We start from the raw sequence: 25,231 nt of genomic DNA on the forward strand, positions 1-25,231 counted from the left end.
TAAAGATGTATTTGTTAAAATAATTAATGAATCTATAATATGAAAATAAAAATTCTAATGATGCATAGGATTGCTGGGAGTTAAATAAGATCATGTAAAACACTTAAGAGTATGCCTGGCACATAATGGTTATCAATAAACAGAGGCCTTTCTGATGATCATGTGACTGAGGCATGATTGTATAGGTACCAGTCTATCTTGGTCGTAAACTGCAAGCTCCTCTCACTTCATCATTCTTCCTACTTCAGGGTTTGGTAGGTGTCTGGGGCCCAGCCTGTGGTGAATGAGTGCACAGTTGAATGAGTCAGTTGCTTCTGTTTGTTCCTCCAGGTATTTCATCGCTGATTTGCCCCACTTGCAGGACAGCTTTGTGGACAAACTCCTTGACCTTATGCCCCGATTCATGACATCCAAACCTGCAGAAGTGGTCAAAATTCTACAGACCATGCTGCGACAGAGTGCCTTTCTGCATCTCCCACTTCCAGAGCAGGTCAGGGTCTATTTGGCCCCTGTAGGCCAAATCTGTCCAGACGGTCAAAAATCTTTACCTTGGTGATCTTCTTTGACCAGTGGAGCAGCTGGGCTAGGCTCTTCCTCTGAGTGGCTCCCACATGCCCACTCATTAGATAAGGAGACAGAAAAAAGATGTGTTTTCTTGTCCAGGAATGACCTGGCTTTAGAATCATAGGATTTTCCTCTGGCTTACAGATCCACAAAGGCTCAGCCACCATCATTGAGCCAGCAGGCGAGTCAGACAACCCTTTGCGGTTTACCTCTGGGTTGGTGGTTGCCCTGGATGTTGATGCAACCCTGGAGCATGTGCAGGATCCTCAGAACACTGTTAAGGTCCAGGTCTGTCGGGTTTGGGTCCTCGTGGAGCTTCTAGACTGATCTTGTGTTGAAGTATTTAATGTTAGTACCCCTGTAGTCTCTACTTGAGGGACAGAAACTGGGACAGGAGAAGAAATGAGCCTCTGTGGGAAAGAACCTAGGCTTGAATCTCAACTACTGCTGAGTGTGGTTTGGAGCAAGTTACTTTAAACTCTGAGTCTCAGATTCTACAACTGACAAATAGGAGGAGTTGACATAAAGAGATAATGTATTTAAAGCCCCCAGGACCCAGTAAGGGTTCAGTAAATGATAAGACCTTTTCTAATCTTGTAATGTGACGTTAAGATTTGGTCTTTTGTTACAGAAAACTATAATAAACAAGTTCCTTTCAGGCTGTGAGTCAGTCAGCTGGCAGATAAAATTTCTGGATGGGAAAAAGCGATTACTAGGAAATATTCTTTCCCAAGTTACATAGATGTAATAGAGACACATGAGAAATGTAGTAGAGACACTAATCAATTCAGACAGTGCAGTTAAGCCCCACAAAGAGTACTACTCCTTCATTCATCCATCTGTCCACTCATTCATCCTTCCTTCCATCCATCTGTGCAATCGTGTTTACTCTATTGCATGCACTAAGTGCTGTGGTTGCCAAGGTAAATATGTCACAGTTCTTCCTCTCGGGGTGTGCACAGTTTCATTGAGAGACATACAAATGGGCAGGCAATTATAAAACAGGGTTTGGTGAGTAGACATGCACAGGATGGGTCATCTCCTAGACTGTCTCCTAAAAAACCCTTTCAAAGCACCTCTACCACATGCAGGGCTAAACCTTTTAGAGTATTCAATTTGGAGTGTGGTGGAGGCTCAGGAAAGGAAAGAAGAAGGGCACAAGGGATATGAGTCAAAGCAGGGATGCAAGCACTGGCAGGAAGTACAATAAGGGGACAGAAAAATAGGCTGGAACAGGCAGAGAAGGCTTCCTGGAGGAGGTAAGGATGAATCAGGCCTTGAAGATTACGCTTTTCGGCTATGGTGACAATAAAGGAATGGGCCTTCTGGCTTCCAAGCAGAAATTATTATAAATTATGAGACCTGCAGAGAACTAGTTCTGAGCTAGCTGTGAAGTTGTATTGCATATTGGAGTGTTTTTGTTTTGTTTTGTTTTTTTCCACATTAGTGGTTGTCCGCCTTCACTGCACTTTAGGATTACTCAGAAAGCATTAAGAACAGATGAATAGGTGTCAGCCTACATTAATTAAATCAAAATCCTGAGAATAGGGCCTATGGACACTAGTGTTTAAGAGTTCATAGGTGATTCTAATACGTAGTCAGTGATACCGGCAGAACTACTGTTTTACATTGTCCCTGAAAAAAAACTTCACTGATCACCTGAGTGTAAAGGAGATTGTAGGCAGGTTACTTAAGGGTCATCTCCTAGACTGTCTCCTAAACCCCCTTCAAAGCACATCTACCACACGCAAGGCTAAACCTTTTAGGTACCTTATAGGTAGAGGGACGGGAAACTCACTGCCCCATCGTGGGACAGGTCCAGTGCTTTGAAAGTGCCATCCAGTCCAGTCACCACACCCTGAGTCATTCCTCTGTTCCAGGCACTACTTCAGGTGCTCGATAGAGATATAGCAGTAAACATGCCTCAGAGATGACACTGAGATTACATTCCCCAATAAAATACTGTAGATCTGTTCTTTAAAGCAAAGCCTGCAGAACTCCATTCATTAACTATTTATTTTATTTTATTTTATTATTATTTAAGTTTTAGGGTACATGTGTACAATGTGTAGGTTTGTTACATATGTATACATGTGCCATGTTGGTGTGCTGCACCCATTAACTCGTCACTTAGCATTGGGTATATCTCCAAATGCTATCCCTCCCCCCTCCCCCCACCCCACAACAGTCCCCGGGGTGTGATGTTCCCCTTCCTGTGTCCATGTGTTCTCATTGTTCAATTCCCACCTATGAGTGAGAACATGCGGTGTTTGGTTTTTTGTCCTTGTGATAGTTTGCTGAGAATGATGGTTTCCAGTTTCATCATGTTTTATGGCTGCATAGTATTCCATGGTGTATAAGTGCCACATTTTCTTAATCCAGTCTATCGTTGTTGGGCATTTGGGTTGGTTCCAAGTCTTTGCTATTGTGAATGGTGCCGCAATAAACATATGTGTGCATGTGTCTTTATAGCAGCATGATTTATAGTCCTTTGGGTATACACCCAGTAATGGGATGGCTGGGTCAAATGGTATTTCTAGTTCTAGATCCCTGAGGAATCGCCACACTGACTTCCACAATGGTTGAACTAGTTTAGAGTCCCACCAACAGTGTAAAAGTGTTCCTATTTCTCCACATCCTCTCCAGCACCTGTTGTTTCCTGACTTTTTAATGATCGCCATTCTAACTGGTGTGAGATAGTATCTCATTGTGGTTTTGATTTGCATTTCTCTGATGGCCAGTGATGATGAGTATTTTTTCATGTGTTTTTTGGCTGCATAAATGTCTTCTTTTGAGAAGTGTCTGTTCATATCCTTTGCCCACTTTTTGATGGGGTTGTTTGTTTTTTTCTTGTAAATTTATTTGAGTTCATTGTAGATTCTGGATATTTGCCCTGTGTCGGATGAGTAGGTTGCGAAAATTTTCTCCCATTTTGTAGGTTGCCTGTTCAGTCTGATGGTAGTTTCTTTTGCTGTGCAGAAGCTCTTTAGTTTAGTTAGATCCCGTTTGTCAATTTTGGCTTTTGTTGCCATTGCTTTTGGTGTTTTAGACATGAAGTCCTTGCCCATGCCTATGTCCTGAATGGTATTGCCTAGGTTTTCTTCTAGGGTTTTTATGGTTTTAGTTCTAACATGTAAGTCTTTAATCCATCTTGAATTAATTTTTGTCTAAGGTGTAAGGAAGGGATCCAGTTTCAGCTTTCTACATATGACTAGCCAGTTTTCCCAGCACCATTTATTAAATAGGGAATCCTTTCCCCACTGCTTGTTTTTGTCAGGTTTGTCAAGGATCAGATGGTTGTAGATATGTGACGTTATTTCTGAGGACTCTGTTCTGTTCCATTGATCTATATCTCTGTTTTGGTACCAGTACCATGCTGTTTTGGTTATTGTAGCCTTGTAGTATAGTTTGAAGTCAGGTAGCATGATGCCTCTGGCTTTGTTCTTTTGGCTTAGGATTGACTTGGCGATGCGGGCTCTTTTTTGTTCCATATGAACTTTAAAGTAGTTTTTTCCAGTTCTATGAAGAAAGTCATTGGTAGCTTGATGGGGATGGCATTGAATCTATAAATTACCTTGGGAAGTATGGCCATTTTCACGATATTGATTCTTCCAACCCATGAGCATGGAATGTTGTTCCATTTGTTTGTATTCTCTTTTATTTCATTGAGCAGTGGTTTGTAGTTCTCCTTAACATCTGTTAAGGAGATTAATTAACATCTGTTAATGAGAACTTTCCTCGATTAAATATTCTGTCATTGGAGATTGGTACATTTCTTTGTCAAGGGCAACAGTTTTTAAGCCATTCACATACACACGTTCCTGGGAGAAGTGACAGTGTGAGAGATTTTTTTTTAACCCCTGAAAATGAACATATCGGAGAATACATTCATGATCTCTCCACAGGTTCTAATAAAGGGGGGGAGACCTGGGTTCTGCACCTGGCCTTGTTGTCGTGGTTACGGTTGCTTTCAGGCGATGGCACCTGTTCTCCAGGTGTGTCTGGACTTGTACTTGCTTTAGCCATATATGGCCACCAGGGGGAGGAGTCACCCCACAGTTGCCTGGAGCACCCACGCTCTCCAAATTCACAGCTTGAAATGTCACCTGTAGCCGTCTGCGGTCATCCACGGTTTTCTTTCTTACCTTTTCTTTCTTTCCTTCCTTCCTTCCTCCCTCCCTCCCTCTCTCCTTTTTCCTTCGTTCCTTCCTTCCTTTTTCTTTTTTCTTTCTTTCTCTTTTCTTTCTTTCTTTCTTCCCCCCCTCTCTCTCCCTTCCTTCTTTCTTTCTGTCTTTCTTTCTATCCTTCCTTCCTTCTCCCCTCCCCTCCCCTCCTCTCCCCTTCCCGACAGAGTTTTGCTCTTGTTGCCCAGGCTGGAGTGCAATGATGTGATCTCAGCTCGCTGCAACCTCTTCCTGCTGGGTTCAAGCAATTCTCCTGCCTCAGCCTCCCAAGCAGCTGGGATTACAGGTGCCCACCATCAAGCCTGGCTAATTTTGTATTTTTAGTAGAGACGGGGCTTCCCCATGTTGGCCAGGCTGGTCTTGAACCCCTGACCTCCGGTGACCCATCCTCCTCGGCCTCCCAAAGTGCTGGGATTACAGGCGTGAGCTACCACAGCTGGCCATCCATGGCTATTTTCACCATGCCTCGCTTTCCCCTGTTGGTTCAGTCACCCTCAAAGGACAGAGCCTCTGTGCTAGAGGCCTCCCCCCAGATCTGTGCATTGCCTAATATGACTGGACCCTCCTCCCCACCCCCCATCCTGCCCCACCTCCTCTGATGACATCATCGGCTCTGGAGCCACCACTCAGCCTCTTGCAGGAGGGTCCCCTCCCTCCAACCCCACTGGCCCCTCAGGACCCCACATCCCCCGGCACCATCTGGTGCAGGGACTCTTTTATCCTATACCCCACGTACTGTAGAATCTAAGGTAGGGTCTATATCCTTCATGGTTCCTGTGGTCGTGTCCAAGACCTTTCTCTTTCAAAGGCAGCGGAGTCACCTGCTGTCCCTCTCAGTGACCGCTGTCTGCTGGTCTTCCGCTTGCACCTCGTCATCCATTGAGGACTTGTGTTCCTGGCTGACTGCGTTCTCCATCCTTCTTGCCATCTTGTAGAGCAGCAACCCCTCTACATTCCCCTAGCAGGTTTGCAACAGTGATTTCATACAAGACGTTGGTGTCGTCACCCACGTGGACAGGCCAGGCTACTCCCCGTCTCTCTGGGCACTTAGACTGCTGCAGCTCCAGTGAGCTTTTCCAACATGCCTCTCAGCCACCACTCCCTGCCTGCAGTCACACCTGGGACCCTCCATCACCCAGAAAGGAGACTTCAGACAGCTCTCCGCTGACCTCTCTTCTCTTGCTCCAGAACTCTCCACTTGGCCTCCCCACCTCATTGTCACTCTCTCTGTGGTCATTGCCTTCCTTAATCATGGTTCATAATTAAAATCAACTCCTGCAGGGCGAGGTGGTTCACGCCTGTAATCCCTGCACTTTGGGAGGCCGAAGTGGGTGGATCACTTGAGGTCAGGAGTTCGAGACCAGCCTGGCCAAAATGGCAAAACCCCTGTCTGTACTGAAAATACAAAAATTAGCTGGGTGTGGTGGCAGGCGCCTGTAATCCTAGCTACTAGGGAGGCTGAGGCAGGAAAAATCGCTTGAATCCAGGAGGTGGAGGTTGCAGTGAGCCGAGATCACACCACTACACTCCAGCCTAGGCGACACAGGGAGACTCCATCTCAAAAAAAGAAGAAAAAAAACCTCCTTTTTCTCTCTCTCTCCTGACATTGTTCCCCTGGGCAAGGGTGACATGAACAGGCTGGATCTCTTGCGTCTGCATCTGGACAGCCAAGCATCACTGGGAAAGCACACACTCAGCTGCACTTTCACTTTATTTATTCATCTATTTATTCATTTACTTATTTATTTATTGATTTATTTTAGTGACAGGGTCTCACTCTGTCACCCAGGCTGGAGTGCAGTGGTGTGATCAGAGCTCACTGCAGCCTCCACCTCCTGAAGCGATCCTCCCATCTCAGGCTCCGTGGGAGCTGGGATCACAGGCGTGCACCACACCATGCCCATCTAATTTTCTAATTTTCTATAGAGATAAGGTCTCGCCATGTTGCCTAGGCTGCTCTTGAACTCCTGGCCTCAAGCAATCCTCCTCACCTCAACACCCCAAAGTGCTGGGATTACAGGTGTGAGCCACCATGTTTGGCTGTACTTTGACTTTTTTTTTTTTTTTTTTTTTTTTTTTTTTTGAGACGGAGTTTTGCTCTTGTCGCCCACGCTGGAGTGCAGTGGCGCAATCTCAGCTCACTGCAACCTCTGTCTCCCGGGTTCAAGCAATTCTCCCACCTTAGCCTCCTGAGTAGCTGGGATTACAGGTGCCCACAACCCTGCCCAGCTAATTTTTATATTTTAAGTAGAGATGGAGTTTCACCATGTTGGCCAGGCTGGTCATGAACTCCTGGCCTCAGGTGATCCACCCATTTCAGCCTCTCAAAGTGCTGGGATTACAGGCGTGAGCCACCGCGCCTGGCCTGGCTGGACTTTCACTTTAAATTCAGACTTCAAGTGGGCTTCCTGGCAACCCCTCTACATTCCCCAGGAGGTTTGCAACAGCGATTTCATACTTCCTCTCTCTCTCTCCTCAAACCTCCTGTGCTTCCTTCCCTCCCTCCCTTCTGCTCAGCTGACACTCACTTCTCCAACGTTACTAGAGGCCCTCAGAGTGAATGTTCTTATCTTCCCACCATCCACCGACTGTGTCTCTCTCTTCCTTCCACTGTCACTGTGTAATAATTGCCCTTCTGCGGCTGGGCATGGTGGCTCTTGCCTGTAATCCCAGCACTTTGGGAGGCTGAGGTGGGAGGACTGCTTGAGGCCAGGAGCTTGAGACCAGCCTGGGCAACATAGTGAGACTCCATCTCTACAAAAAAGTTTAAAAATTAGCCATGGGCTGGGTACGGTAGCTCACGCCTGTAATCTCAGCACTTTGGGAGGCTGAGGTGGGCGGATCACCTGAGGTCAGGAGTTCAAGACCAGCCTGGCCAACATGGTGAAACCCTGTCTCTATAAAAATACAAAAATTAGCTGGGCCTGGTGGCATGCACCTGTAATTCCAGCTACTTGGGAGCCTGAGGCAGGAGGGTCACTTGAACCCAGGAGGCGGAGGTTGCAGTGAGCCAAGAACGCACCATTGCACTCCAGCCTGGGTGACAAAGCGAGACTGTGTCTCAAAAATAAAAATAAAAGTTAGCAAGGCATGGTGGTGTGCACCTGTGGTCCCAGCTACTCAGGAGGCTGAGCTGGGAGGATCACTTGAGCTCACGAGTTCAAGGCTGCAGTGAGCCATGATTGGGTCACTGCACACCAGCCTGGGCGATGGAGTGAGACCTTATCTCTTTAAAAAAAAAAAAAATGTCCTTTTGATTTATGAAGCCTTGGCCCGGCCTGAGCTGTGGTTCCTATTCCTTCTGGCTTTCCCAAGCTTTTCTTGTCCACTGGAAGCTTTCACTAGAGGGTAGAGGACTGGCTCTGTGATTGGGGACCTGATTGATGCTCTGTTTTCTGTAAAGAGGAATTTTTCTAATTGCCACTTAGCAGGGAGCCTGGCTAGGGATGGAATCTGGGGGCCTTACTATTGGTTCACCCTCCTGGGGACCCCTCATCTTTGGTCCATGCATATTCTCCTTGGGGTGGCATCCTGGAATTAATGATCTCTTACACATCACAGCGCCTCGAAGCTCCCCCAGACACATCCTCATCCAGCCTCTCACTCTGATGCCATCATTGTCTAGGGACACCTCCGCATAGGTCCATACCATGTCTCAAGCTGCTCATCTCAACAACATTTGTGCTCCAGGAGGTGGAGGTGCCCTAGGGGGCTCCTCACCAAGGGAGTGGGCAGGTGATCCCAGCACTTTGGGAGGCCGAGGCAGGTGGGTCATTTGAGGTCAGGAGTTCATGATCAGCCTGACCAACATGGTGAAACCCTATTTCTGCTAAAAATACAAAAAAATTAGCCAGGCCTGGTGGTGCATGCCTGTAGTCCCAGCTACTCAGGAGGCTGAAGAGAATCGCCTGAACCTGTAAAGCGGAGCTTGCAGTGAGCCGAGATCACACCACTGCCCTCCAGCCTGGGTGACAGAGTGAGATTTAATAAAAGTGTATGCATTGAACCCATTGGGAGGTTTATCTGTTAGGGGAATGGGAATAACTGGGAATCACACAATCAGAGAGACAGGTGTCAGGACTTGCATGGGGCTGTGATGCCGTGGCCTGTGGGTCTGGGTGGGGGAATGTGATGCACTCTGCCCTCCCCCTAGGCCTCATCCCTCCTGTCTAACTCAGTTGTCCTTACCTGTGGCTCTCAGGCTCCCCTGCAAAGGCACATTGTGGCTGCAGCTTCCAACTTCCTCAGAAGCAAACATCCTTTGGTAAAAGCCAAGAGGTCAGGCCGGGCTTGGTGGTTCACTCCTGTAATCCCAGCACTTTGGGAGGCTGAGGATCACGAGGTCAGGAGTTCAAGACCAGTCTGGCCAACATAATATAACAGTATAACGTATAATAGTCGAATGCATAAAAAAAATTACAATGACAGCAAAAAAACAAAACAAGACCAAAAAAAGACAAATCAGACTTACCTTTCTCCGTGCTAGATTTCTAGGAGGCCACACTCTTCTCTTCCTGTTCCTTCCCTAAATAAAAATGGAGCACAAAATTATGACTACAGATTTCTTCAAGAAAGACCTGTAGATTCTGCAAGAGCAAGATCCTAGAAAGAGAGAATGAGGAAATGAACATTGAAGTCCAGACACAAAACAGAAAGAGGGAGACTGGCTTCACTCTCTCCTGGTGGGACTGTCACAAAAATGAGTCAGAGGCAAAATTTCCTAAGACTGCTTCCTCTAGGTAATGCTTTATTTTTACCCCCTTCAAGCACTGCAGAGTCAGCATATTCTTTTCTGTGGCTTCAATTCTGCAAGATTCAGGTCTGATAGGAAATCATGTAAACCTGATTAGCAGAGTACAAAGAAAAGAGAGAGGCAGAGGGAGAGGGAAAGAGAATCTCTTGGGAGAACTAAATGCATAGACACAGAAGCAGACTCAGGCGGGCGCAGTGCCTCATGCCTGTAATCCCAGCACTGGGAGGCCAAGGCTGGTGGATCACTTGAGATCAGGAGTCTGAGACAAGCCTGGCCAACATGGTGAAACCCTCTCGCTACTAAAAATACAAAGATATTAGCCAAGTGGTAGTAGCATGTGCCTGTAAGCCCAGCTATTTGGGAGGCTGAGGCAGGAGAATTGCTGAACCCAGGGGGCAGAGGTTGCAGTAAGCCCAGATCACGCCACTGCACTCCAGCCTGGGCAATAGAGAGACACTCCGTTTCAAAAGAAAAAAAAATTCACCGGATGTGGTGGCACATGCCTGTGGTCCCAGCTACTCAGGAGGCTGAGGCAGGAGAATTACTTGAACGCCAGAGGTGGAGTTTGCAGTGAGCCGAGATCGTGTCTCTGCTCTCCAGCCTGGGTGATAGAGCGAGACTCCATCTCAAAAATAAATAAATATATAAATACAGGGGACAGAGACAACAGCATTCCAAGATGAATCAGAGAAAGGATCTGCTGCCCAATTACAAGGAAGCAAAGACAACAGTTTGTGTGTGTGTGTGTGTGTGTGTGTGTGTGCGTGTGTGCGCGCACGCGCGTGTGTCTGAGACAGGGTCTTGCTCTGTCACCCAGGCTGGAGTGCAGCAGTGCAATCATAGCCCACTGCAGCCTAGAACTCCTGGGCTTAAGCAATCCTCCTACCTCAGCCTCCTGAGTAGCGGGGACTACAGATGCACACCACCATGCCCCGCTAAGTTTTTATTTTTTGTAGAAACAGGGTCTCGCTATGTTGCCCAGGCTGACCTTGAACTCATGGCCTCAAGGAATCCTCCCACACTGGCCTCCCAAAGTGCTGAGATGACAGCCGTGAGCCACCACACTGGGACTGCAGTTTCTTATAAAGTTAAACATATACTTATCATAGGACCCACCAAGTCTGGGCGCGGTGGCTCATGCCTGTAATCCCAGCACTTTGGGAGGCTGAGGCAGGTGAATCACCTGAGGTCAGGAGTTCAAAACCAGCCTAGCCAACATGGTGAAACCCCCGTCTCTACTAAAAATACAAAATTTCCAGGCATGGTGGCACATGTCTGTAATCCCAGCTACTAGGGAGGCTGAGGCAGGAGAATTGCTTAAACCCAGAAGGCAGAGGTTGCGGTGAGCTGAGATTGCGCCATTGCACTCCAGCCTGAGCAGCGAGTGAAACTCCATCTCAAAAAATAAAAAGACACCCAGCAATCCCAGTCTTGGAGTTTTATCCAAGAGAAATGAAAACATATTCATAGCAGCTTTATTTGTGACTGCCCAACACAAGAAAAAACCCAAATATTCACCAACAGATAAATAGCTAAACAAATTGTGGTATATCCCTACGATGGAACACTACTTAGTAATAAAAAGAAATGAATTACTGATACATGCTACAACATGGATAAATATTTTTAAAAATATACCAATAGGGCTGGGCGCGGTGGCTCATGCCTGTAATCCCAGTACTTTGGGAGGCTGAGGCAGGTGGATCACGAGATCAGGAGATTGAGACCATCCTGGCTAACACAGTGAAACCCCGTCTCTACTAAAAATACAAAAAATTAGCTGGGCACGGTGGCACATGCCTGTAGTCCCAGCCACTCAGGAGGCTGAGGCAGGAGAATCGCTTGAACCCAGGGGGCAGAGGTTGCAGTGGGCCAAGATTGCGCCACTGCACTCCAGCCTGGGGGACAGAGCAAGACTCAGTCTCAAAAAAAAAAAAAAAAAAAAATTATACCGATGGAAGGCCAGGCACGGTGGCTCACACCTGTAATCCCAGCACTTTGGGAGGCCAAGGCAGGCAGATTACCTGAGGTCAGCAGTGACCAGCCCAACCAACATGGTGAAACCCTGTCTCTACTAAAAATACAAAATTATCTGGGCATGGTGGCGCATGCTTGTAATCCCAGCTACTCAGGAAGCTGAGGCAGGAGAATCACTTGAACCCGGAAGGCGGATGTTGCAGTGAGCTGAGATTGCGCCACTGCACTGCAGCCTGGGCAACAGGAGCGAAACTCCATCTCAAAAAAAAAAATTATACCGATGGAAAGAAGCCAGACACAAGAGCACATACTGTTTCAGTTATATGAAACACTAGAAAATACAAATGCCGTAACAACAAAGATCAGATCAGTAGGGCTGGGGGTTGGGACACGGGGCTGACTGGAAAGAGGCCCTAGGAACCTTCTGGGTGATGGAAATGTTATTGTGATGATTACAAGTATGAATAAATTTGTCAAAATTCATCAAAATGCGCACTTAAAGAGTGTATTTTATTATATTTAATTATATAGCAATAAAACACTGGCTTTAAAAAAGTCTCTGATAAGAGGCTGGTCTAGGCAAACTTGAGGATCCCTTTCACCCTAATTCTAGCCCAAATATTTTCTTTTTTTTTTTTTTTTTTTCCTGAGATGGAGTCTCACTCTTGTCGCCCAGGCTGGAGTGTAGTGGTGCAATCTTAGCTCACCGCAATTTCCACCTCCCAGGTTCAAGCAATTCACCTGCCTCAGCCTCCTGAGAGCTGGCATTATAGGCACACACCACCATGCCCAGCTAATTTTTTGTATTTTTAGTAGACAGGGTTTCACCATGCTGGCCAGGCTGGTCTTGAACTCCTGACCTCAGGTGATCTGCTCGCCTCAGCCTCCCAAAGTGCTGGGATTACAGGTGTGAACCACCATGCCCAGCTAGTCCAAGTATTTTCTTAAAAATAAAATAAAACAAGGCCGGGCATGGGGGCTCACCCCTGTAATCCCAGTACTTTGGAAGGCCGAGGTGAGAGGATTGATTGAGCCCAGGTGTTTGAGACCAGCCTGGGCAACATAGTGAGACGTCATCTGTACAAAAAATAAAATAAATGAGCCAGGCATGGTGGTGCATACTTGTAGTCCCAGCTACTTGGGAGGCTGAGAGGAGGATCACTTGAGCTCAGGAGTTTGCCACTGCAATAAGCTATGATTGCACCACTGCACTCCAGCCTGGGTGACCAAGTGAGACCCTGTCTCTTAAAACAAAAAAGAAAAGAAGGAAGGAAAGGAAGGTAGGTATCAGGCATATATTAAATCATCTGAAAATTTTAAAAAGTCCTGATTACTTTGTTTCACCGACATGAAAGTGACAGGACTATGGTCATGATATTGAAAACCTACCTGGCACTATAATACAGGAATATTGGATTTTATTATTTTCCTCCCTGATTCTCATTCCAATATCAGTCATCAAATATTTAAAAAGTAATAATATGCAAACATACGTAAAGAAAATATAGTGGCCAGGTACAGTGGCTCATGCCTGTAATCCCAGCACTTTGGGAGGCTGAGGCGGTGGATCGCTTGAGGCCAGGAGTTTGAGACAAACCTGGCTAACATGGTGAAACCCTGTCTCTACTACAAATATAAAAATTAGCTGGGCATGATGGCATGCGTCCAGCTACTCGGGAGGCTGAGGCAGGAGAATCCCTTGAACCCCATAGAGGGAGGTTGCAGTGAGCCAAGATCGCGCCACTGCACTTCAGCCTGGGTGACAGAATGAGACTGTCTCAGAAAAGAAAGAAAAGAAAAGAGAAAAAAAGAAAAAGATAGTAAATACATTTAATGAATGAAAGCATGATTAACTTAATTCCCAACTTGAAATTGTATCGTTATTAACAATGTACCTGGTAAGTGCTTATTTTAAAATTCTAATTCTAATGGGAAAGGAGACGACAAAGTCGGACACTTCAACTCTGAGTTTGGGATGGCCCCAATTTTGCACTGAGAGTGCTCCTGCGCAGGACTGCATCATTCATTCATGCTGTTTGGAAACAGGCAGCTGCTGAGAGATTATACAGTGAAGCTACCCCAAAAAATAAATCAATGAAAAGAAAGCCTGGAGATTCTAGGAAATGATCTGCCTATGCGACTAAGCAGAATAAATGTAGACTCAGACAGGAAGCCTGGAAGAGGAAAAGGAAAGTCGGCGAAATCAGAAAGTTGGGCACAGGGAAGGCACAAGGCAGGGACTTACCCTGCGTCGTGGGCCTCCGGGGCTCCTGCGGCTGCAACTTTCTGGCTGCAGGGGGCCAGGGCCGGCTCCGACGCTCAGGCGAGCAGTTCCCAGGGAGGTGAGCTGTGCAGACCGGCAGGGCCTCCACTGAACACTCTCCTGAGATCTGCTGATAAGCGGGGTGGCTTCTGATCAGTTCTGAAAGTGCCTCCGTAAACTGGAGACACCAGATCTCTGCTCTGCAAAGCCGGGCTGGGAGGACGCCTTGGCCCCGCCCCAGGGTAGGGGCTCCGCGAGCCCGCCCCCTCCTCCTCCGGGGGCTCAGCGCCTGCAGACGGAGAGGTGCACCGTGCGGAGTACGCTTTCTCGCAAAGCCGCGCCCTGTGGCACCTTTGCTTTGCAGAGGAGGAACAAAAGAGCTCCTGGACCTTCAGAAGCTGCTCTGCGCTGCCGCCACCGCCACTTGGGATAAGAGTAGGTGAGGGAAGCAAGGGACCGCGGCACTGATTCTGCAATTAATGAAATCCCCGTGGGGGTCCTCTTTTGAAATCCAGGTTTGACCTATTTGGCCTATTTTTAATTTTTATTATGTTTTTAAACAGAGATGGGGGTGGGGGGTTCTCACTGTGTTTCCCAGGCTGTGCTCGAACTCATGGGCTGAAGCAATCCTCCCTCCTCAGCCTCCCAAAGTGTTGGGATTACAGGTGTGAGCTACTGCGCCCAGCCTATTTCTTTCTTTTTCAAAAATTTCTGGCCGGGCTCAGTGGCTCAAGCCTGTAATCCCAGCACTTTGGGAGACCGACACAGGTGGATACCTGAGGTCAGGAGTTTCAGACCAGCCTGGACAACATGGCAAAACTCCGTCTCTAGCAAAAATGCAAAAATTAGCGGGGCATGGTGGCGTATGCCTGTAGTCCCAGCTACTTGGGAGGCCAAGGCAGGAGAATTGCTTGAACCTGGGAAGAGGAGGTTGCAGTGAGCCAAGATCATGCCACTGCACTACAGCCTGGGCAACAGAGTAAGACTCCCTCTCAAAAAAAAAAAAAAATTTATTCCATGTGTCACTTGCCCAGCTCCTTGTATGTCAACTACAACAAATAAGAGGTGTTTCCCCCAAACATTTACCACTGGCGTTAGCTGGGTGGAGCTGGGCATCAAGGTCCACTCTAAAACACAACCTGAAACCTCAGAGGCTGACAGTCTGCACTCCAGGCTCACTCTAAGTTGCTCACCCACACAGAGGATGCAATCCCTGGGGCAGGACACATGGTCACAGCGTCCCTGCCCTTAGCTACAGGACCCTCCCCACCAAAACAATTCTTTTTTTTTTTTTTTTTTTTGAGACCGAGTCTCCCTCTGTCACCCAGGCTGAAGTGCAGTGGTGCTCACTGCAACCTCCGCCTCCTGGGTTCAAGTGATTCTCCTGCCTCAGCCTCCCTAGTAGCTGGGATTACAAGTGCATGCCACCACGCTCAGCTAATTTTTGTATTTTTAGTAGAGACAGCGTTTCACCATGTTGGCCAGGCTGGTCTCGAACTCCTGACCTCAAGTGATCTGGCCACCTTGGCCTCCCAAACTGCTGGGATTACAGGCATGAGCCACTGTGCCTAGCCACCAAAACACAATTCTATCCGGTAACAAGAGGCCTGATGCTCTTGGATTGGATGTGCCCTACATTCAATACTTCCAGATTTTGAGGCCAGGCTCGGTGCTCCCGCCTGTAATCCCAGCACTTTGGGAGACCAAGGCAGGAGGATCGCTTGAGCCTAGGAATTTGAGACCAGCCTGGGCAACAAAGTAAGGCCCTGTCTTTATTATAAAACTAAATAAATAATATTTCCAGATTTTATTAGTAAGAAAATGGTTGCAAGTTTTTGGGGACATCCAGTTTAATATCTGCCAGTGAGGCAGAAAATTTAAAAATAAATATGCATTCATTCACTCCAAGAAAAGTAGCAGGCAAGGCAAAGGTTAAAAGGAAAAGAAACAAGTTTTCCTCTGCTTAGCAGCTCACTTAAAGGACAGTTATAAAATAACGCTGTCTGAAAAGCCAAGACCAAAGGAACAGGCTCCAGACACCTCTCCCCCTTCCAGAGCAAGGTTGAAAGAAAAAAAAAGGAGAAAGACAAATTACTTTACTGTTACTCTCCTTTCTCTAGCTTCTTTTTTTTGTTTTTTGTTTTTGTTTTTGTTTTTGTTTGAGACAGAGTCTCACTCTGTTGCCCAGGCTGGAGTGCAATGAATGGCATGATCTTGGCTCACTGCAACCTCCGCCTCCCGGGTCCAAGCGATTCTCCTGCCTCAGCCTCCCAAGTAGCTGGGATTACAGGCATGTGCCACCATGCCTGGCTATTTTTTTTGTACTCTTTTAGTAGAAACGGGGTGTCATCATTGGCTGGACTGGTCTGGAACTCCTGACCTCAAGCGATCCACTGCCTCGGCCTCCCAAAGTGCTGGGATTACAGGTGTGAGCCACTGTGCCCAGCCACTCCTTTCCCTAGCCTCTTAAGCGTGACTGTGTTTTACAAATGTCTGTATTTAGCCAGTTCTTGTTTTTCTTTCGATGCAGCTACAAGGCCACCAGCTATGCAAGGCCACAAGTTATGCACTATATGATTAACTGCCTTTGTTTTGCTTTTGTAAGCCTGCTTATAAACCCCCCACCTCTGTCTTTGTTCTAGGCTCAGCTTTTTAGATGTGAATCCACTGAGCCAGTGCTTACCTTAAAATGAATATCTTCCTGTGTTCCCATATCAGTATCTCTGTTCCTCAGTTTACCGTAACACCAAGTCTGTGGGAAGTGGTTCTGATAAAGGATTCAGAGGATGAATTCTGATATTTTGAAATAATGAGATTAAAAAATTATACAATTCATGGTGGGGTTCCTAATAGGGGTCTGAAATAACAATCTAGTCAAGAACCTGTATATATTTTGCTTTTGTTCTCTGTCACCCAGGCTGGAGTGCAGTGGAGCAATCTTGCAACCTCTGCCTCCCAGGTTCAAGCAATTCTTCTGCCTCAGCCACCCAAGTAGCTGTGATTACAGACGTACACCCACGCCTGGCTAATTTTTGTATTTTTAGTAGAGATGGGGTTTCACCATGTTGGCCAGGCTGGTCTCAAACTCCTGACTTCAAGTGATCTGCCCACCTCAGCCTCCCAAAGCTCTGGGATTACAGGCATGAGCCACTGTGCCCAGCCTGAAGTAGTTTTTTTAAAAGCATAATAAAGGAAACAAAATGTTAAACACCAAATGTTTGTATCTAAGTGTAAGTTGTAACTGAGAAGTTGTTTTGAGGGGAAAAGAAACTCAAGTATGTAAATGTGGATGGCTAGAAGAGTTATCTATTATTTGTATTTCATAAATGTTTAATATTAAATAGATTTCAGATAAAATATTTATATTTACTAAAATCTTGCTGGGTGTGGTGGTCCATACCTATAGTCCTAGCTACTTGGGAAGCTGAGGCAGAAGGATCATTTGAGCCCAGGAGTTCCAGGTTACAGTGAGCCGTGATCATGCCACTGTACTCCAGCCTGGGTAAAAAAGCGAGCCCTTGCCTCCAAAAAATTAATTAGTTAATTAATTAAAATAAAATCTGTTACCTCTTCATGGTCCTGGAATCCACCTCACACTCACACCTGTATTAATACTTGTGGGCATGAGATGGCAGTATTGTAGATGTTGTTTTGCTAAAGCATATCACATTAAAAATATATATATATAGTTGCCTAGAAGACACTAATGAGTGGTCACATATAGTGTAACAACCAGGAGGTAATCTTGCCAGACAAGACAAAACCATGAAACAGATTAAAATATGCTTCATTAGGCTGGGCGGAGTGGCTCACGCCTGTAATCCCAGAACTTTGGGAGTCCGAGGTGGGAGGATCACCTGAGGTCAGGAGTTCGAGGCCAGCCTGGCCAACATGGCAAAACCCTGTCTCTACTAAAAATACAAAAAGTAGCCGAGCCTGGTGGCGGGCGCCTGTAATCCCAGCTACTCAGGAGGCTGAGGCAGGAGAATCACTTGAACCCAGGAAGCAGAGGTTGCAGTGAACCGAGATTGCGCCACTGCACTCCAGCCTGGGTGACAGAGCCAGATTCTCTCTAAAAAAAAAAACAAAAAAAGTTTAATTGCTGTTCTTACTAGAATAATAGCACATGTGAACCAAATACAATACAGCAAAATGAAGCCATAATAAAAATATTAGCAATTTATTTTGCAAAGTTTTAATCACAATTGGTTAGTCAAAAGTAATGCAGGTCATACTACTGTTCCTGAAAGGTTTTCTATCCTTTTTTTTTTTTTTTTTTTTTTTTTTTTTGGAGACAGGGTCTCACCGTCACCCAGGCTGGAGTGCAATGGCTCACTGAAGCTTCGAACTGCTGGGCTCAAGCAATCTTCCTGCCTCAGCCGTCTAAGTAGCTGGGACCACAGGTGTGTGCCACCATGCCAGGCTGGTTTTTTATGTTTAGTAGAGCCTGGGTCTCATTATGTTGCCAAGACTGGTCTCCAACTCCTGGGCTCAAGCCCAAGTGTGATCCGCCTTACCCGGCTCTGAAAGGTTTTCTACAGATCACATTTTTTAAGCTAACAAATTTTCTTTTAATTTTTCTTTCTCTTTTTTTTTTTTTTTTTTAGACGGAGTCTCACTCTGTTGCCCAGGCTGGAGTGCAGTGGCATGATCTCGGCTGACTGCAACCTCTGCCTCCTGGGTTCAAGCGATTCTCCTGCCTCAATCTCCCAAGTAACTGGGATTACAGGCAGGCACCACCATGCCCAGCTAATTTTTGTGTTTTTAGTAGAGACGGGGGTTTCACCAGGTAGGACAGGCTGGTCTCAAACCCCTGGCCTCAGGTGATCCGCTCACCTCAGTCTCCCAAAGTGCTGGGATGACAGGAGTGAGCCACCGTGCCCAGCCACAAATTTTCTCATGGCTAATTGTGTTAGAATCATGTACTCCTTTTTAAAAAGTTATTCACTGATAATGACCTTCTAAAGTATAGTAAATTGGAACGAACCCTCCGGAAAACAATATGGTGTTAGTAACACTAAACACACGCAATTTATACAACCCAGCAATTCCACCTGAGGGAGACACTCAGGAGAAACTTTCATGAGTAGGCTGGGTGTGGTGGATCATGCTTCTAATCCCACCACTTTGGGAGGCCTAGGTGGGAGGATCGCTTGAGCCCAGGATTTCAAGACCACCCTGGGCAACATATTGAGACCTAATCGCTACAAAAAATAAACAACATTAGTGGGACGTGGTGGCACACACCTCAAGTCCCAGCTACTTGGCTGAGTTGGGAGGATGGCTTGAGCCTGGAGGTTGAGGCTGCACTAAGATCACGCCACTGCACTCCAGCCTGGGTGGCAGAGTGAGACTCTGTCTAAAAAAAAAAAAAAAAAAAGAGGCCAGGCACGCAGTGGCTCATGCATGTAATCCCAGCACTTTGGGAGGCTGAGGCAGGCAGATCACCTGAGGCCGGGAGTTCAAGACCAGCCTGACCAACATGGAGAAACCCCGTCTCTACTAAAAATACAAAATTAGCCAGGCGTATTGATGCATGCCTGTAATCCCAGCTACTGGGGAAGCTGAGGCAGGAGAATCGCTTGAACCCGGGAGGCAGAGGTTGCGGTGACCTGGGATCACGCCATTGCACTCCAGCCTGGGCAACAAGAGTGAAACTCTGTCTCAAAAAAAAAAAAAAAAAGGAAAGTTGTATGATTGGAGGAGCCACATATATAAGAATTTTTACAGCAATACTGTGAACATTCTCAGTTACTGTGATTACTGTGATACTCCAATAGCCATTGGAAACTTTAAAAAGAGAATATCATTTAATGTCATAAATGATAACTTACAACATAAACTGCAGGAGAGTAGTTACTTCTGAAAGTAAGAAAGGAAATGAGATTGAGAAAAGGTATGTAGAATTAATCAATGGCATTATAATAATAATGTTCCTTTAAGTAGGATAGTAGGTGTACAGATGCTTTTTGTATCTGTGTGTATAAAATATTTGCTAACAAATTTAATATTTCATATCAATATGTTAAATAGCAATACATTGCTGCCTGGGCACGGTGGTTCACACCTGTAATCCCAGCACTTTGGGAGGCCGGGGCAGGCAGATCACGATGTCAGGAGATCGAGACCATCCTGGCCAACATGGTGAAACCCCATCTCTACTAAAATACAAAAAAGTAGCTGGGCATGGTGGTCCGCACCTGTAGTCCCAGCTACTTGGGAGGCTGAGGCAGGGGAATCGCTTGAACCCAGGAGGTGGAGGTTGCAGTGAGCCGAGATCGCGCTACTGCACTCCAGCCTGGTGACGGAGAAAGATTCCATCTCAAAATAAATAAACAAATAATACCAATACATTAAAATAGCATGAATGTCTTAAAAGAACACAGCGAACACAGTTTGAAATGTGTTTTAATATAAACATTAGCATTCAAAATAAGTCACACCATGGAAATATGCCCATGATATGTCACATGAATAAAGGAAGTTGCAGAACATATATATATAATGTGAGCCCCCATTTTTGAACAAATAAATCTCTACGTGTGTCTATATCCAGGTATGGTATATGGTTATACATCTATGTCTATATAGCTATATAAAAGATGAAACATTCATTTATTTATTTATTTTTATGTTTTTGAGACAGTGCGTGGCTCTGTCGCCGTCCAGGCTGGAGTGCAGTGGTGCAATCTCAACTCACTGCAATCTCCACCTTCCGGGTTCAAGCGCTGGGATTATAGACATGAGCCACCACATCTGGCCTACAGCTATCTTTATAATGGAAAAAGTGGGGGAAATTTATATTACAAAGCGATATGATTATAGTATAAGAACTGCAGCAATATTTGACCGAATCTTCCCCTTCCTCCTCCTAGAAATTATGCAAAGTGATAGGGAGACATAGTGGGGGGGAATGAGGCAGAAATCCCATATTCAGCAAAACTAGAAGACAAAAAGTCACTGGAGACTCCAAGACCTGCACAAGGGCTACCAAAGTTACACGCGAAGAGGCAGATGCAGATCCTAGGAAACTAGCTAAAACAGACTCTCTGAAGATGAGCCGTTCATGCCACAGTCCAAAAATGTGTTGTTTGAAACAAGCACAGCAGAGCAGGGATAAAAAGAACTGAGGGCAAGGCTCAAACAAGCAGAAAGGGAGTTGAAACCCTTGTAATCCAAGGGGTGAAGGGCATCTCTCCTGGCCTGAGCATCTTATGGGCAGAGTTAAGGTCCTAACACCCAGCTCACTCTCCTAGGGAGGGCATGGGAAAAGAATCAGCCTTCCAAGTAAATTCAATGTAGGGTGTGTCACTAACATTCTATTTTGGCCAGCACGGTAGCTCATGCCTATAATCCAACCACTTTGGGAGGCTAAGGCAAAAGGATTGCTTGAGCCTAGGAATTTGAGACGAGCCTGGTCATCATAACAAGAATCTTTTTTTTTTTTTGAGATAGAGTCTTACTCTGTGGCCCAGACTGGAGCGCAGTGGCACGATCTCGGCTTACTGCAACCTCAGCCTCCCAGGTTCAAGCAATTTTCCTGCCTCAGCCTCCTGAGTAGCTGGGATTACAGGTGCACACCACCAAGCCCAGCTAATTTTTGTATTTGTAGTAGAGACGGGGTTTCATCATGCTGGTCAGGCTGGTCTTGGAACTCCTGACCTCATCATCTGCCCATCTTGGCCTCCCAAAGTGCTGGTATTACAGGCGTGAGCCACTGTGCCTGGCCCTAAGACTCTATCACTTGAGAGAGAGAGAGAGAGAGCTACTCGCGCCTGTAATCCCAGCACTTTGGGAGGCCAAGGCAGGTGGATTGCTTGAGTCCAGGAATTTGAGACCAGCCTGGGTGGCATAGCAAAACCCCATCTCTGCAAAAAAAATACCAAAAAAGGCTAGACATGCTGGCTCACGACTGTAATCCCAGCTACTCGGGAGGCTGAGGCACAAGAATCCCTTGAACCCTGGAGGTGGAGGTTGCAGTGAGCTGAGATCGTGCCACTGCACTTCAGCCTGGGCAACAGAGAGACTGTCTCAAAAAAAAAAAAAAAAAGGTAGATGAAGAGCTCACCAGAAACACAGGGGCTGGGTGCCCTTTGTGCAGTGATTGGTGGTGATGCTAGGGAGTACTGGACTGGGAGGCGAAGCCCTACAGGGCCAGTTTAGAACAGTGCAAAGAAAAAATAACAAAAATAAAACAAAACAAAAAATAGTACACAGCAAAGGAGGCAGAACTACACAAAAACTACCAAGAGCCACATTGAATGACACAGTCTGACTGTGGCAGCTGAAAACCTTCATTTGCATTGAGAAGCTTGTAAAACTACCCTGGTCCCTCTTGTCTTTCCTTCAGAGAAGACCCTTGCAAATGATCGGTCCAGGAAAATACAACTCATTCTATAATGAATTAAAGAAAGAAAAAAGGAAGGGACACCTTTGCTATGGGCTGAATGAACTGTGTTCCCCCAAAGTCCATATCTTGAAGTCTTAACCCCCAATACCTCAGAATGTGACTATATTTGGAGACAAGGTTTTTGTTTGTTTGTTTGTTTGTTTGTTTGAGACCAAGTCTCACTCTGTTGCCAGGATGGAGTGCAGTGGTGTGATCTCAGCTCATTGCAACCTCCACCTCCTGGGTTCAAGCGATTCTCCTGCCTCAGCCTCCTGAGTAGCTGGGACTACAGGTGCCCGCCACCATGTCCAGCTAATTTTTGTATTTTTAGTAGAGACGGGTTTTCACCATGTTGGCCAGGATGGTCTTGATCTCTTGACCTCATGATCTGCCCACCTCAGTGTCCCAAAGTGCTGGATTACAGATGTAAGCCACCTCACCTGGCACAGAGACAAGGTCTTTAAAGAGGTGATTATGTTAAAATGAGGTCTCTAAAGTGAGCCCTAATCTAATCTGACCTGTGTCCTTGTAAGAAGAGAAAATTTGGACATGGAGAGACATCAGAAACATGTGAGTGCACTGGGCACAGTGGCTCACACCTGTAATCCCAGCACTTTGGGAGGCCAAGGTGGGCGGATCACTTGAGGCCAGAAGTTGGAGACCAGCTGGGGCAACATGGCAAAACCCTGTCTCTAATAAAAATAGAAAAATTAGCCGGGTGTGGTGTCGCACACCTGTAATCCCAGCTACTAGGGAGGCTGAGGCAGGAGAATTGCTTGAACTCAGGAGGCTGAGGTTGCAGTGAGCCAAGATTCAAAAAGATCTGTTTGGAAAAAAAAAAAATGAATTCTTTCTATGGAAGACAAACAAAAATACAAATACAGGAATTCATGGAAAAGATGACAAAACAAGACAAGGAGAAGAGACAAAACTGACAAAATCCAGGAAAGAAGCAGAAGGAAGCCGGGCACAGTGACTCAAACCTGTAATTTCAGCACTCTGGAAGGCCAAAGCAGAAGGATTGCTTGAGGCCAGGAGTTCAAGACCAGCATAGGCAACAAAGTGAAGCACTGTCTCCATGAAACATCAAAAAATTATCCAGGTGTGATGGCGAGTGCTTGTGGTCCCAGCTACACGGGAGGCTGAGGCAGGACAGCTTGAGCCCAGGAGGTTGAGGCTGCAGTGAAACATGTTCGTGCCACTGACCTTCAGCTTGGGCAATGGACTGGGACCCTGTCTCAAAAAAAGAAAAAAAAAATCAAAAGGAAGTAGAAGGGAAAAACATAACTATCATGCTGGGCATGGTGGCACATGCCTATAATGCCAACTACTCAGGAGGCTGAGGCAAGAGGATCACTTGAGCTCAGGAGTTCAAATCCAGCCTAGGAAACATATTGAGATGCCATCTCCAACAAATAGGTAAAATAACCATCACAGAAGTGAATATGAAACTAAAAAGGGCAAAAATAAAAGTGGACACTATGAAAAATATATTAACCCATATGGAGGATAAAAATGAGAAAAGCAAACAGTATAAACAAAAGGAATTAAATGAAATTAGAGAAAAAATGACAGCTGGCCAGGTGCGGTGGCTCATACTTGTTATCCCAGTACTTTGGGAGGCCAAGGTAGGCAGATCACCTGAGGTCAGGAGTTCAAGACCAGCCTGGCCAACATGATGAAACCCTGTCTCTACTAAAAATACAAAAATTAGCCAGGCGAGTTGGTACAAGCCTGTAATCTCAGCTACTTGAGAGGCTGAGGCATGAGAATCGCTTGAACTCAGGAGGCAGAGGTTGCAGTGAGCTGAGATGGCACCACTGCATTCCAGCCTGGGCAACAGAGCAAGACTCTGTCTCAAAAAAAAAAAAAAAAGATAGCTATACAAAACAGACCAAAGAGAGCCAACATATGCACAACTGAAATTTCCAAAGAAGATAACCAAACATCAGAACAAATAAGTATTTAACTGGGTGTAGTGACTTGAACCTGTAGTCCCAGCTACTGGGTAGGCTGAGGTAGGAGAATCACATGAGGCCAGGAGTTCAAGGCTAGCTTCAGCAACAGAGTAAGACCCCCATCTCTAAAAATAAATAAATAAATATTTAAAGATATATAGGCTGGGCATGGTGCCTCATGCCTGTAATCCTAGCACTTTGGGAAGCCAAAGTAAGAGGATCACTTGAGGTCAGGAGTTTGAGACCAGCCTGGGCAACATGAGACTCCTCCCTCCCCACCCCAACCCTGTGTCTACAAAAAAAAAAATTCGCTGGGCTTGGTGGCGCACACATGTTGGGAGGCTAAGGTGGGAGGACGGCTTGGGCCCCAGGGGTGGAAGCTGCAGTGAGCTGTAGTCATGCCACTGCACTTCAGTCTGTGCAACAGAGCAAGACCTTGTCTCAAAAAAACAAATGAATAAAGTATGAGCCAGTGATTTTTTGTTTTAAAACAAGCCAAGCCATTATTCACACAGAAAGGCTACAAACGATAGTTTTGAACATATAGGAATTCTGGGTATATTTTGCCCATGGGAATATTTTTGGTTTTTTTTTTTTTTTTTTTTTTGAGATTGAGTTTCACTCCTGTTGCCCAGGCTGGAGTGCAGTGGCGCCATCTCAGCTCACCACAAACTTCTGCCTCTCAGGTTCAAGCGATTCTCCTGCCTCAGCCTCCTGAGTAGCTGGGATTACAGGCATGTGCCACCACACCCAGCTAATTTTGTACTTTTAGTAGAGATGGGGTTTCTCCATGTTGGTCAGGCTGGTCTCCAACTCCCAACCTCAGGTGATTCGCCTGCCTCAGCCTCCCAAAGTGCTGGGATTAACAGGCGTGAGCCACCGCGCCCAGCCTCCCATGGGAATATTTTTCTTGAGGAAACTGTTAATGAATAAACTTTACCCACCAATGTATGGCAAAGGGAACTTCAGCAAAGGGACAAGCAGGAGCATTGAGTGTATATAACTGCAAAACTAAGACTAAACAAACCCAGGTTTGGGGGAGAAAAAACAGAATGTAAATGTTATCTACTCGACAATATAGAAATGATGCAATAGAAAATTTAGGAGGACAAAGATTATGGAAGAAGTGAAGTAGGGTGAGTT

General features: G+C 46.1%; 1 long non-coding RNA gene across 1 annotated transcript in view; it reads right to left on the reverse strand.

Moving 5' to 3' along the window:
- Positions 1-618: 618 nt before the first annotated feature.
- LOC134730679 (uncharacterized) overlaps positions 619-25,231 on the reverse strand; it is a 32,153-nt gene continuing 7,540 nt past the window's right edge. The window contains exons 2-4 of the long non-coding RNA XR_010112593.1: positions 9,220-9,273; positions 8,937-9,110; positions 619-4,260 (exon numbers count right to left, since the gene is read on the reverse strand). This is a non-coding gene — a long non-coding RNA (uncharacterized LOC134730679). The remainder of the gene's footprint in view (positions 4,261-8,936; positions 9,111-9,219; positions 9,274-25,231) is intronic.

The sequence above is a fragment of the Pan paniscus genome, chromosome 6, assembly GCF_029289425.2.
Source record: "Pan paniscus chromosome 6, NHGRI_mPanPan1-v2.0_pri, whole genome shotgun sequence".
In the NCBI taxonomy this organism is placed as follows: Eukaryota; Metazoa; Chordata; class Mammalia; order Primates; family Hominidae; genus Pan; species Pan paniscus.